Raw genomic sequence first — 10,051 nt, 5'->3', positions numbered from 1 at the left:
CCTCGTGTGGTCAAGCTGCAGAGCCGTTGGAGGCACACAAGGCGGATGAGCTTCCTATAAAAGCTGGTTTTGTTACGTTGTTAGAAAAATGAAAATTCATGGTGTCTTGCAGGGTGCAGGACGTGCTGTGCAACGCACCCTGGCAGCACCTGCTGTCTTCTGCAGGAAAAGGCAGGCTCCTCCACACCCTCCCTTGGAGCAACGACTAGTGTGGGTGGCCCTGCAGAAGTGCTGGGTGTTCAGGCTGTCAGGCTAGAGGTGACGGGATGAATGCCCGAGGCGAGCCTGGCTAGCCCAGTGCGGGAGCTGTGATGAGATGAGCTGTTGTGAAAGGTTTAATAAAGCAAAATATGTTTGAAAGGAGTTAGTGCCCACTAATGCCAAGGAAAACTGACTTTATGCATGGCCTTGTGGTTAGTAGTCATGGATAAAGTTCAAGTCTGGATTCAAACAAATCTTAGCTAACACCCTTCTGACACCAGTTCGTGTGACAAGGCTTCAGCTGTGGCACAGCTGTCGCCATCGCTGACTGGCCTTGCCACATAATCTTGTTATTACAAAGCTTTAATGAGCTGATTCCAAACAAGATTTCTTGCAGTCAAGTCACCATGAGACAAGCACTGCCAAAAGTTAGTTGTGCTTTAAATTAGAAGTTTGTTGTCTGGAAAAACTCGGGAGTCTGCTAAACAGGGAATTCATTTGTTCACTTGATGTAGCCTATGTTCTGGATGTTGATTACCCTCGTGCACCAAAACCGTGATAAAAGAAACACTCAAACTGAATTTAGGAAGACTGTCAAGCTGGAGCTGTGGGGGTATGGTAGTGCAGAGCAGCAGTCTTTGCCAAGATTTGAAGGCTTAAAATTGTTAAAACGGGCTGTTGCTCACAGCATCCCAAATGGCAAATGCGCTTGCAGCTTTGTGAATAGGGCTTTGCTGTCCGCTCGCCTGCGTCTGTTGGGAAGCGAAGCTGAAACTGCAGCCTTGGAGCAGGTTCCAGGTTTTACGCGGGAGCAAGTAGAAGTATGTTCAAGGTCTTCATCCCTGTGGTGTGTGTTGTAAGGCCAGAAAACTTTGTGAGTGTTCTCGGTGTTCGGATAGTCTCGTAGAGCTCTGACCACGGAAACGCTTGTGTGCAGCAGATAGGCTGCGGGAATGAGGAGGGGTAGGGCTGTCTTAGTAGCCTTTAGCTGGTAAGGTGAAGAGCTTTAAATGAGAAGCAGCAGATGCGGAAAAGACAGTGGATTGAACTACATGGAGGGCATAATACCCCGAAACAACACTGTATTGTGCTGTGCTTGCTTTATGCTTGCTATACTAGACTTCTAAGGCTGCAGTTATTTTGGAGAGTCTGAGAGACTTTTGTGGATTGAATATAAAGGGCAGGTGATGTCCCACACAAAAGCTAAATTGCATTAATGCATGTAGTGTAGTTAGTAATGTTCCTGAGCCAGCCAGCAAGTGGTGTGCAGAACAAAGTGCATAGTCTTGCTGCTGGAAAGCAAATACTGGTGTGTTCAGCTACTTTTTAAACTGGGTCTTGTGAACAGTATTAAGGTGCACAGTGTTTGTTACTCACTAACTTGTAGTAACAGCACTTCATAAATGCTTCTGACCTGGAAGTATTGTAGAGAGGAAGAAGTTAGTACAGTGAAGTACAGGCACCAAAAATGCAAGCAGAGGCAATGGTAAAACCTCTTAGTTCCTTGTCTCTGAGGCATGAATTAACTCATACTAGAGGCAGTTTTCATTTCACTTGCACCGGACTGCTGAAGAGCAATAGTTCGGTACAGATACTCCTCTGAATGCATCTCACATTTCTTATGGCAAATATAGAAAATGAACTTACTCTGGTAATATGAATAGCTTACGCTTTCGAAAGAAAACAGGGCGCTGCAGCAGCACAGCGGGGTGCGGTGGGGGGGCTCTCCTGCGCTGCCCACCAGGCCTCCCCGGGGCGCCTGGGGCTGCCCTGCGCCCCCTCCAAATGCAAAACGCACAGGAAAGGGGTTTATTGGCAGCCAGGAGATGTCACTATTGGTAGGCGAACGTGTGGCGTTCGGGGTGCTTAAGAGCTGCTTTTACCAAGATCCGTGTACAGTTAAAAGTTGTTTTTACAAGCAGGGGAGGAACGAAGGACAAGACCCACCACAAAGCCACCGATGAGCAGTGGAAGGGGGCTGTGTGTCAGTGCTGTTCCGGAGTGCGCCGCTCTGTGAATTCAGGAAAATCCGCGTGGTCGGTAGCTGGGGAAAACCCAGTGACTTACAAATAGTGGTCCTGAATAAATTGGTGTGAAAAGCAGGAAGGATGCTTGCAATCTAAACCATTAGGTTAATTAGAATATTATACAAATTCTTGATTTCTTTGTAGTTTGCCAAACTAGATGAAACAAAACAAGTTATATTTGAGTATCATTACTAGTGTGCAGTTTGCAGTCAGAAAGTGATGTATAAACACTTAATGGTCAGCTAAGTAATACATCTAAGTGGGGATTGCTGCCAGCATGAGAGAAATGCAGTTCCTCTTGTCCAGGCACCCGCCCTGGCGCTCCTCTGAGGAGTGGGGAAATCTCTCGAATGCGGTGCTGACCTTTGAAAGTGAAACAACGTTCTGATGCTTTTCTTAGTCCTACTGTAACTTTCAGGCAACACCTGCTGTGACTTCAACAGTAGAAGTTCACGTGTGCTCTGTGCTCTATGATTTCTGCAAGCTGTAAAATCTGCCTGTCCTTCACTGCCCCTCGGAAGAATGCTGTGTCCTTGAACTGCTGGCTGCTTGTCTCACCGTAAGAGGCATTTTGTCCTCTCTCTTTCCTTGTGAGACTAAGCTCTTCTGTGTCTTAAGCTGAGTTTTATTATTCACAGATAAATCAAGTGCCTTAGTTGCATGTATAAAGTACTGTGCTGACAATGTGAACCGATGCTTCTACTTTACAGGGTGATCCTGCTCATTTGAAAAGCTGACTTTTGGGCGTTCTGAGGGCTACATTGCCAAGATTTTGTAGAGTACTGCATTTCTGTTCCTCCCTATTACTGTTTTTAAAATATCCATTCAGCCTTTTGTATTTCTGGGAAACTGGAGGGAGAATAACTTGTGAATTCTGTGTGTTTTGGCACTTTTTTTTTGTCTTGTGGATTCCTGACGTGCAAGGTGCACAGTGAAGTTGCTCACCTAGCTACTCCAGCTGCCTCTCTGAACCAGCTGTCTTAACTTCTTGATCCTTTTTGTAATTAAAAGGTAGCGAGACCTCTCCTGTTTATCTGCCTCTTGGAACAACCAACTTAGATCATTCAAGTCCTCGTTACGATAACCAGCTTTGTGATGCTGCCAACATCGGGCAGGGTCTAATAGCACGGTTGGGTTTGTAAGGTGCCTGGGAAGGCAGCTGTCACTGCCAAGTCCTGAGGTCTGGGCTGCATCATTGCTTCCATGAGGTGCTCTGTTGTGACTTCTTCCTGCTGGTGTTACTTCCAGCATCTTTGCAGGGCTCTGGATGTGCAAGTAGAGAACACGTAGCTCTTTCCTGCTTTTAGCGCCAGGGCGGGTCCCCTTAGCCGCTACTATCTGACGTTTGCATTTTACTAGGACTGAATCTGGCTTATTCCTCCAGACCGTTTCTTAAATAACACGTTGCAGACAGTTTCCCCTCAGTTTATCTGTCCAGAGTTAGGTGTGACTTGCTGAACAAGGCACATGGAGACCTGTTGCTGAGCGATCAGTGGCAGTAGACACAGTACCCAGTGCCTTCGTTGCCTTGGTCTTGACCAACAGGGTTTTCCAGGCAGTGAAAAGGTACAGTGAGGAGAAGAGCCAGCAGCAGTGGATGAGGATTGAAGTGGGAGTTACTTCGGAGAACTCAACCCATACAAATTCACAGGACCTGATGGGCTCCATCCAGGATGTGAGAGAACCAGCTGATGTCCTCGCAAGCCTCCTTGGTCCTCTTTGGTGACCATCTTTGATGGAGATGAGGGACATTCCTGGTGACTGAAGGAAAGCAGGTGTTGCACCCCTCTTCATGTAAGGCCTGGGGAGCAAGGTAGGAACCTGCACGGCGTCAGCCTCGCTTCTGCCCCTGGGAAGCCACACAGCAAGTCCTCCAGGAACACATAAAAGTGAAGTGGTTGGGAACAGCTGCATGAATGTGTGAATTTACCGGGGTCAGCCATACCTGACCAGCATGATTGCCTTCTATGATAAACCAACTGAATGAGGGGAGAGCAGTGCATGGGTTTTACCTCAACAAGGCTTTCACCGTGTGCTCCCACCATATTTTTGTGTCAAAGTTAGGACCTTGTGGCCTGGGTGGATGGACAACCAGATGGGCAAAAAGCTGCCTGGTGTGTGGGGCTCAGGGTCATGGTTGGCCTCGGCGGGTAACGGGCTGGTCTGCAGGCACAGTGACATGAGGGTGTGCTGCTTGTGCAGTAACAAGGTGCTACGGGTGTCTGGCTTGGCACCTGTCGCGATAAACATTTCGTCAGAGGCCTGAAGGAGGCAACCGAGGGCGCCCTCGTCGTATTTGGAGGTGACACCAAGTTGGGGAGAACCAGTTGGTAAACTTGGGAGTGGAGCTGGCATCCAGAAGGACCCTGACGGGCTGGAGGAATGGGTCAACAGGAGACAATGGAATTTAACAAGGACAAATGCAAAGTCCCGTTTAAAACCAGGGTTTTTGGTTAAAGCAGCTTATGGCTTCAGCTGAGCAGTGTGCCCGTGCCAGACCTGGCACTGGGATTGCACCTGCGCTCACCGGGGAGGCTGCAGTGGCGGTGGCTGCCCAGGGCGTGCCGGGCGTGCATCGCTCTTTCATCAGAGATCCAACAGGAGGAAACTGGTAACTATGGGCAGTGGGTTGTGCAATTGATGTGTTTTAGGGGGATAATCAGGTACCTTTGTTATATTTTTGAATTTGTTAAATGCCGCTTCCCACAACAGCGAAGTTGGGTGCTCATTGGCAAGAAGTAGCTTGCTGAGCGGGATGAGGAGGAGATGAACAGCAGTGCTTTGCAGCTCGGGTTCAGATTTTTTCAAGTGAGCCATGTAACAGGTATTGTACCTTGTGTGTGGAAGGACAGGGTGCTTTGGTCTTTAATTGTGAGCTGCTGCTTATTCATCAGAAATCAGTATGTTGTGAGGTTTGCAGTTCGGTTACCGACTGATCACCTGCCAAAAGTTTCTGCTACTTTAATACCCAGATATGAGCCCTCTGAAATCAACGCTCTGCAGAAGAGCAAATCTCTACAGTGGTTTTATGGTCTAGTGAAGGATTTTGCAATTCAAAGCTCTTCTCAGCCAGAGAAGGATCAAGTGACTTTTTTCCATATCTGGAAATTATATTATTAATTTCAGAACGACAGTAAAAGCTGGAAAGTGTAACTGGGGTGTATGTGTGTTCCAGCATGAAATCTGTCATTGTTTCACATAAAAACCCCTGAGATGAGGTAGGGCTGATAGCTGCGTGGAGCTTTGTTGGTGCCTTTTGTCAGCTCTCCTGAAGATGGCATTTGTTTGAGGTGTGGTGGCCACCTCATGTTTGGCTTGTGTCGCTGTGCTGAGGTGACAAAGCTCCCACTTCCCAGCAGAGGGGACAGCCTGAATTGTGTAGGGGTGTGTCTGTCTGGATTTTGTTGTAAAATGTCAGATTAACTTTTTGATATTTTTTATGTACTGCATGTTCTACTGTCCTAAAGTAATCTCAGTTTCCCATGCAATTTAAATACTAACTTATTTTGTAAGCTTTAAAAAATAATTTTTAAAATAATAAATTGGCTACTTCACTTTATCCGCCTCCCCCCCCCCCCAAAAAAAAAAAATCTGATCAAAAAAGCCTGAGGAGCCCTGTTTTAACGCTCCTGATACTGGGTTTTTTCTCTAGCAAGACAAACGGTTGCTCAACAATCCCTGTATTACAAGCCAGTTTCAGCGACGGTCCTCATTACTGCACTGCTTTAAGGACGGGTCTGCTCGGCTAGCTGATTTATCCGCTCTCTGTAGTAGTTACAAAAATCTGCAGGAGCATCATTAGTTGTGTTTGAGGACACAACCAAAGGAGGCCTGATGACCAGAGCGTGGGTGTCATCCTGTGCCGGTGTGGGACCTGGGGGCAATGCAGTGCGCAGGGTGCTGGAGGAGGACTCGTGAGGCTGCAGGCAGCACTGGTGTCCACCGTGGTTTCTTGGATGCTGTTGGGAAAGCAGCCTTTCTGTAAGATGTAAATGGTGATGCTGGCCTCTTTGCAAAAAGTGCTTGGAGGCTGACAAATGAAGTTGTGTAATTTTACTCTGCTCCCACTATAATATAATGACTCTTCGAGGGAATTTTTAGAAGCTGCATTATCCTTTGAAAGGAAGATGAAATACAGAAATATGCCAGATGCTCTTAAGGATGTAAATATCCTCTTTTCTGGCAAAATTGTTAAGCCCAACAACTGTCATGAGCTTTACTTTCACAGGGTGATATGAGGCCGTGTGGAAAAACAAGCAGCAGCATTCCTCCTTCCCTAGTTCCCCAGCATAAAACATTATATTATTCAAGGCACTGGCTTATTAGTTCCCCAGCACAGATGTTAGTTGGCTTGGAGTCTCCACGGCTCGTCCCACTGGTATGTGTTTCTCCTTGTTACTTTAGCCACTCTCCAACAGCACAGATGCTTTTAGGTTGTTTTCTTCTGCTGTGGTAGGACATAATGTACCTTGCAGCCTGTCTGCTTTTTCTTCCTTTTTTTTTTTCTATCCCCTCTGTTTTTTGGGTTTTTTTTGTAAAATTATTTAGTGGTTTTTCACAAGCATCTCATGCTTCTTTTAAGGCAGCAAAGCCCTGTGTGAGGAAAGGACACATATAGCATCTTCCATTGCGACTGCCCAAGTACCTTCAGCTGCAGGAGCGGCAAGTGGTGCTGACAAATGATTGAGGCTCTTAATTCCTACTTCTGTCTGGAGCAGGTGTGAGTAGCTTTGAGGTTCTGCTGACCTGCTGTGTGGACCTTGCTCAGGGGCACACTTAAACCCTGGGGGGTTGTTGTGTTAGGGCTTAGCTATAAACCCAAGTCTCTTTCTAAGCAAGGTCCAGGTATTTATTCTGCAGGAGGATGCAAGGATGTCTGCCCAGATGTCAGAGGGTTTATAACTGATTTTTCTTGAGGTTTTGCTGTTGCTGTCCTAAAATCTGACTGGTTATTGAAGGAGAATATGTATGGTTTGTTCGAGTCAGCCTGACTCTCTCTGGAGCTGACACACACACTGGATTACAATAGTCTCCTGCTGGTATCTCATAAGCGTCACGCTTGCAGCCTCCCCCAGCAGCGTGCCAGAGGCAATGGGTGGCTCAAAGCATGCTGCAGCAATTTTCTGAAAAAGCCCCTGTTTACAACAGTGCTTGGGAGGCTGGGTCTCCTCTGCCTGTGGCTTGGAGTCCTCTGTCCTCACCCTCTGCTCTCCTCATCACCTGGACAGTGGCCAGCCACAGGGCTGAACAGGAGCAGCCCCTGGGGAGGAGGAGGAGGGGAGGAATTTCTTTGGTTGGAACAGTAGGGAAGGGGCAGTTAGTGCCCCGCTGCCCCCAGCACAGGTCCCTGCATCGTCCCTTCCAGGCAGCAGCCCCGAGGGCTTGGGGAAATCCTCGATTGCATAAGTAGGCACTAATTAGCACTGCTGAAAGACTTGTAATCTCACTGAGATTTTCATTTTCATGGCCTTGTCTAGAAAATGACCTGAGCGGTGCTGGCAGGTGCTGCTTTGAGCCCGTCCAATGCAAGGGGACGTCCTGACGATTCATTCACTGAGCCTGCCCACGCTGGTGCTGGGGGTTTGGAGCAGGCAAGCAAACACCATCATCTGCTCTGGCCAGTGCCTTTTTGGCTGGACAGATGCAGAGATTTGTCTGTCTTCTTCCAGATCTCACCGCTGGACTTAGCCTGAACTGTTACAAAAGGGGCAGATTCTGTGACCACAGACACCTGGTGATGGGACAGATGACTGGCCGTGAACATGAAGTTTTGCTGGAAAAATTACTGTCTGTAGTACTTAAACCTCAGAGTATTTCCAGAATACCTAATCTGGAGTTGTTCTGTGTTGGATTTGGCTTTCCACTGTTAAACCTGTTAGGCACCATCCAGTGACTCAGCAGGTATTTTGTCACTTGTTTGCAGCAAGGTATGTGCTGTCATGAAAATGCAGGAACAACCTTTTTGCTTCAGCGCTGCTGCCAGTTTAGTTTCTGTGGAGTTCCAACAGCTCAAGCCAATATTCCAGGTTGTGTTTATTTGGGTGGTAAGGTCGTTTGTCATATACTAAAAACCTGAAAAGATGGAAGGTTTTGTGTTTTCTCTGCTCAGTTGTTCCAACGTTCCCCGCAGCTGGCACTGGGTCGTCACTTTGTGGTGCAGCTCCTCAACACTTCTAACAAAGAACTGAAATTTTATTATTGCTCCAGCATTAATATGTTATAATCTAGAAGCCTAGCCCCTCTGCTCTCCTTGAATTAAACACAGTGCTTTGAGATGCCTCTGTATCTGCAATGGTCAGAGACAATCCCTGGAAACAGGGAGCAGATGTGACTCATGTCAGTTGTGTGTAGATGTGCCCATGCACAAACACATGGTGTCACATGCCTTGCGGCACTGGTAGCAGAGCAAATGGCGAGAAAAACATTTCTCTTTCTGACTGAATTCCAGCATGGGTCCGATTCGTGTCTCTTCACCTTGCACAAGCTTTTGAGTGCCCCAGCTTCCCTGTCAAACATTTCTTGAAAATACCCAGTCTGAAAATGTGGCCACCAGTGCAAGTTGTGCGGTCAGATGGCAGAAGTGGAGCTGGGAGACTTAAAGGAGAAAGCCACAGCCCAGCACAGCTAATCACAGGCAAAGGCTTCACTGCCAAAGCCATTAGTGTTTCTTTTGAATTAGTGACACAGGAGCTGAGAAACTCCTGAGAGGAAGAGTTGGGAGGGGTTTGCATTTAGGGATTTTACCATCCACACACAGGAAGCAGGGAGACACTAAATCTGCCACCCAGAGTAATTTTTCTAAGGACACTCAAATTATTGTTCACCTGCAGCAGAGCAGTGGAGGTTGCATTTGCTTTTACTCTGGAGCATGCCTTGCCCGAGGATGTATGCAGAGGGAGTGGTCTCCCGAAGCAGGCACAGGCAACTTCTCAAAGCACTGGTCTGCTGAAACGATGCTCTGTTTGTATATGGAGCTTGGAAGTGGGTTTTTGGTTTTGGAGTGTTACCCATGCAGAGAGGCTGTATTTGCCATAAAGTTTGACTGGGTCAACCTGAAATCCTCACAACCCACCTGCCTCAGCATGCCAGGACAGTTTTCAGTATAAGGAAATGAGGCAGCTGGAACAAGACAACTCTGGGTGTATGGCTGTGTTTCCCCATCTGGGTAGGAACCACCATGGCTGATGTTCTCCCGCTCAATACCCTGGTCCAGGATGAATGAGTAGGAGCCCAAGGTTCCAGTGAGCTGTGCTTCAGGTGAGGCACATGGAGACAAGAGCCCATGCTCCAGCAGCTAACCTGTGCTCCTCGCTTTTGCTGATGTGTCTTGAAGTGTTTGTTTCTGATGGAGGCTTCCCTGGGATGCAGGGGGTTGTCAGGGTGATTTTCAGCTGCTCCGGTGTGGAAAACATTGGCCTGAGTAATCCAAGAACCAAGTTACATGATCAGGTTTTGGTTTGCCTATCTATAATTTTGTTAGTATGAGCACAGCAGTGAGCAGATGCAGGTAGGTGGAGGACATGGGCTGTGACTAACTCTCTGCTTTCCAGATGGTTTGTTTTGTCCAGGTCACTCAATGTGGGTTATAAATGTGATAAATGGGAACATGCTGTCTACACGTAACACCAACAGCAGTATCTGTAACAGGAATTAGGATGATAAACTCACAGGTTATACACAGTTACAAAGAATGAGGCTCAGGCCTGGGCATCTTAATTGCCATGCCAAGGAAACCTGGATGATGTTTTCCCTATTTGAAAGACGTGTGGCCAAACGTCACAACATTCAGAAAAGTTTTGATCAGATCAAATTTGGTACATGGA

Source organism: Falco cherrug, chromosome 10 (assembly GCF_023634085.1).
Source record: "Falco cherrug isolate bFalChe1 chromosome 10, bFalChe1.pri, whole genome shotgun sequence".
Classification (NCBI taxonomy): Eukaryota; Metazoa; Chordata; class Aves; order Falconiformes; family Falconidae; genus Falco; species Falco cherrug.
Note: the sequence above shows the minus strand (reverse complement) of the source record.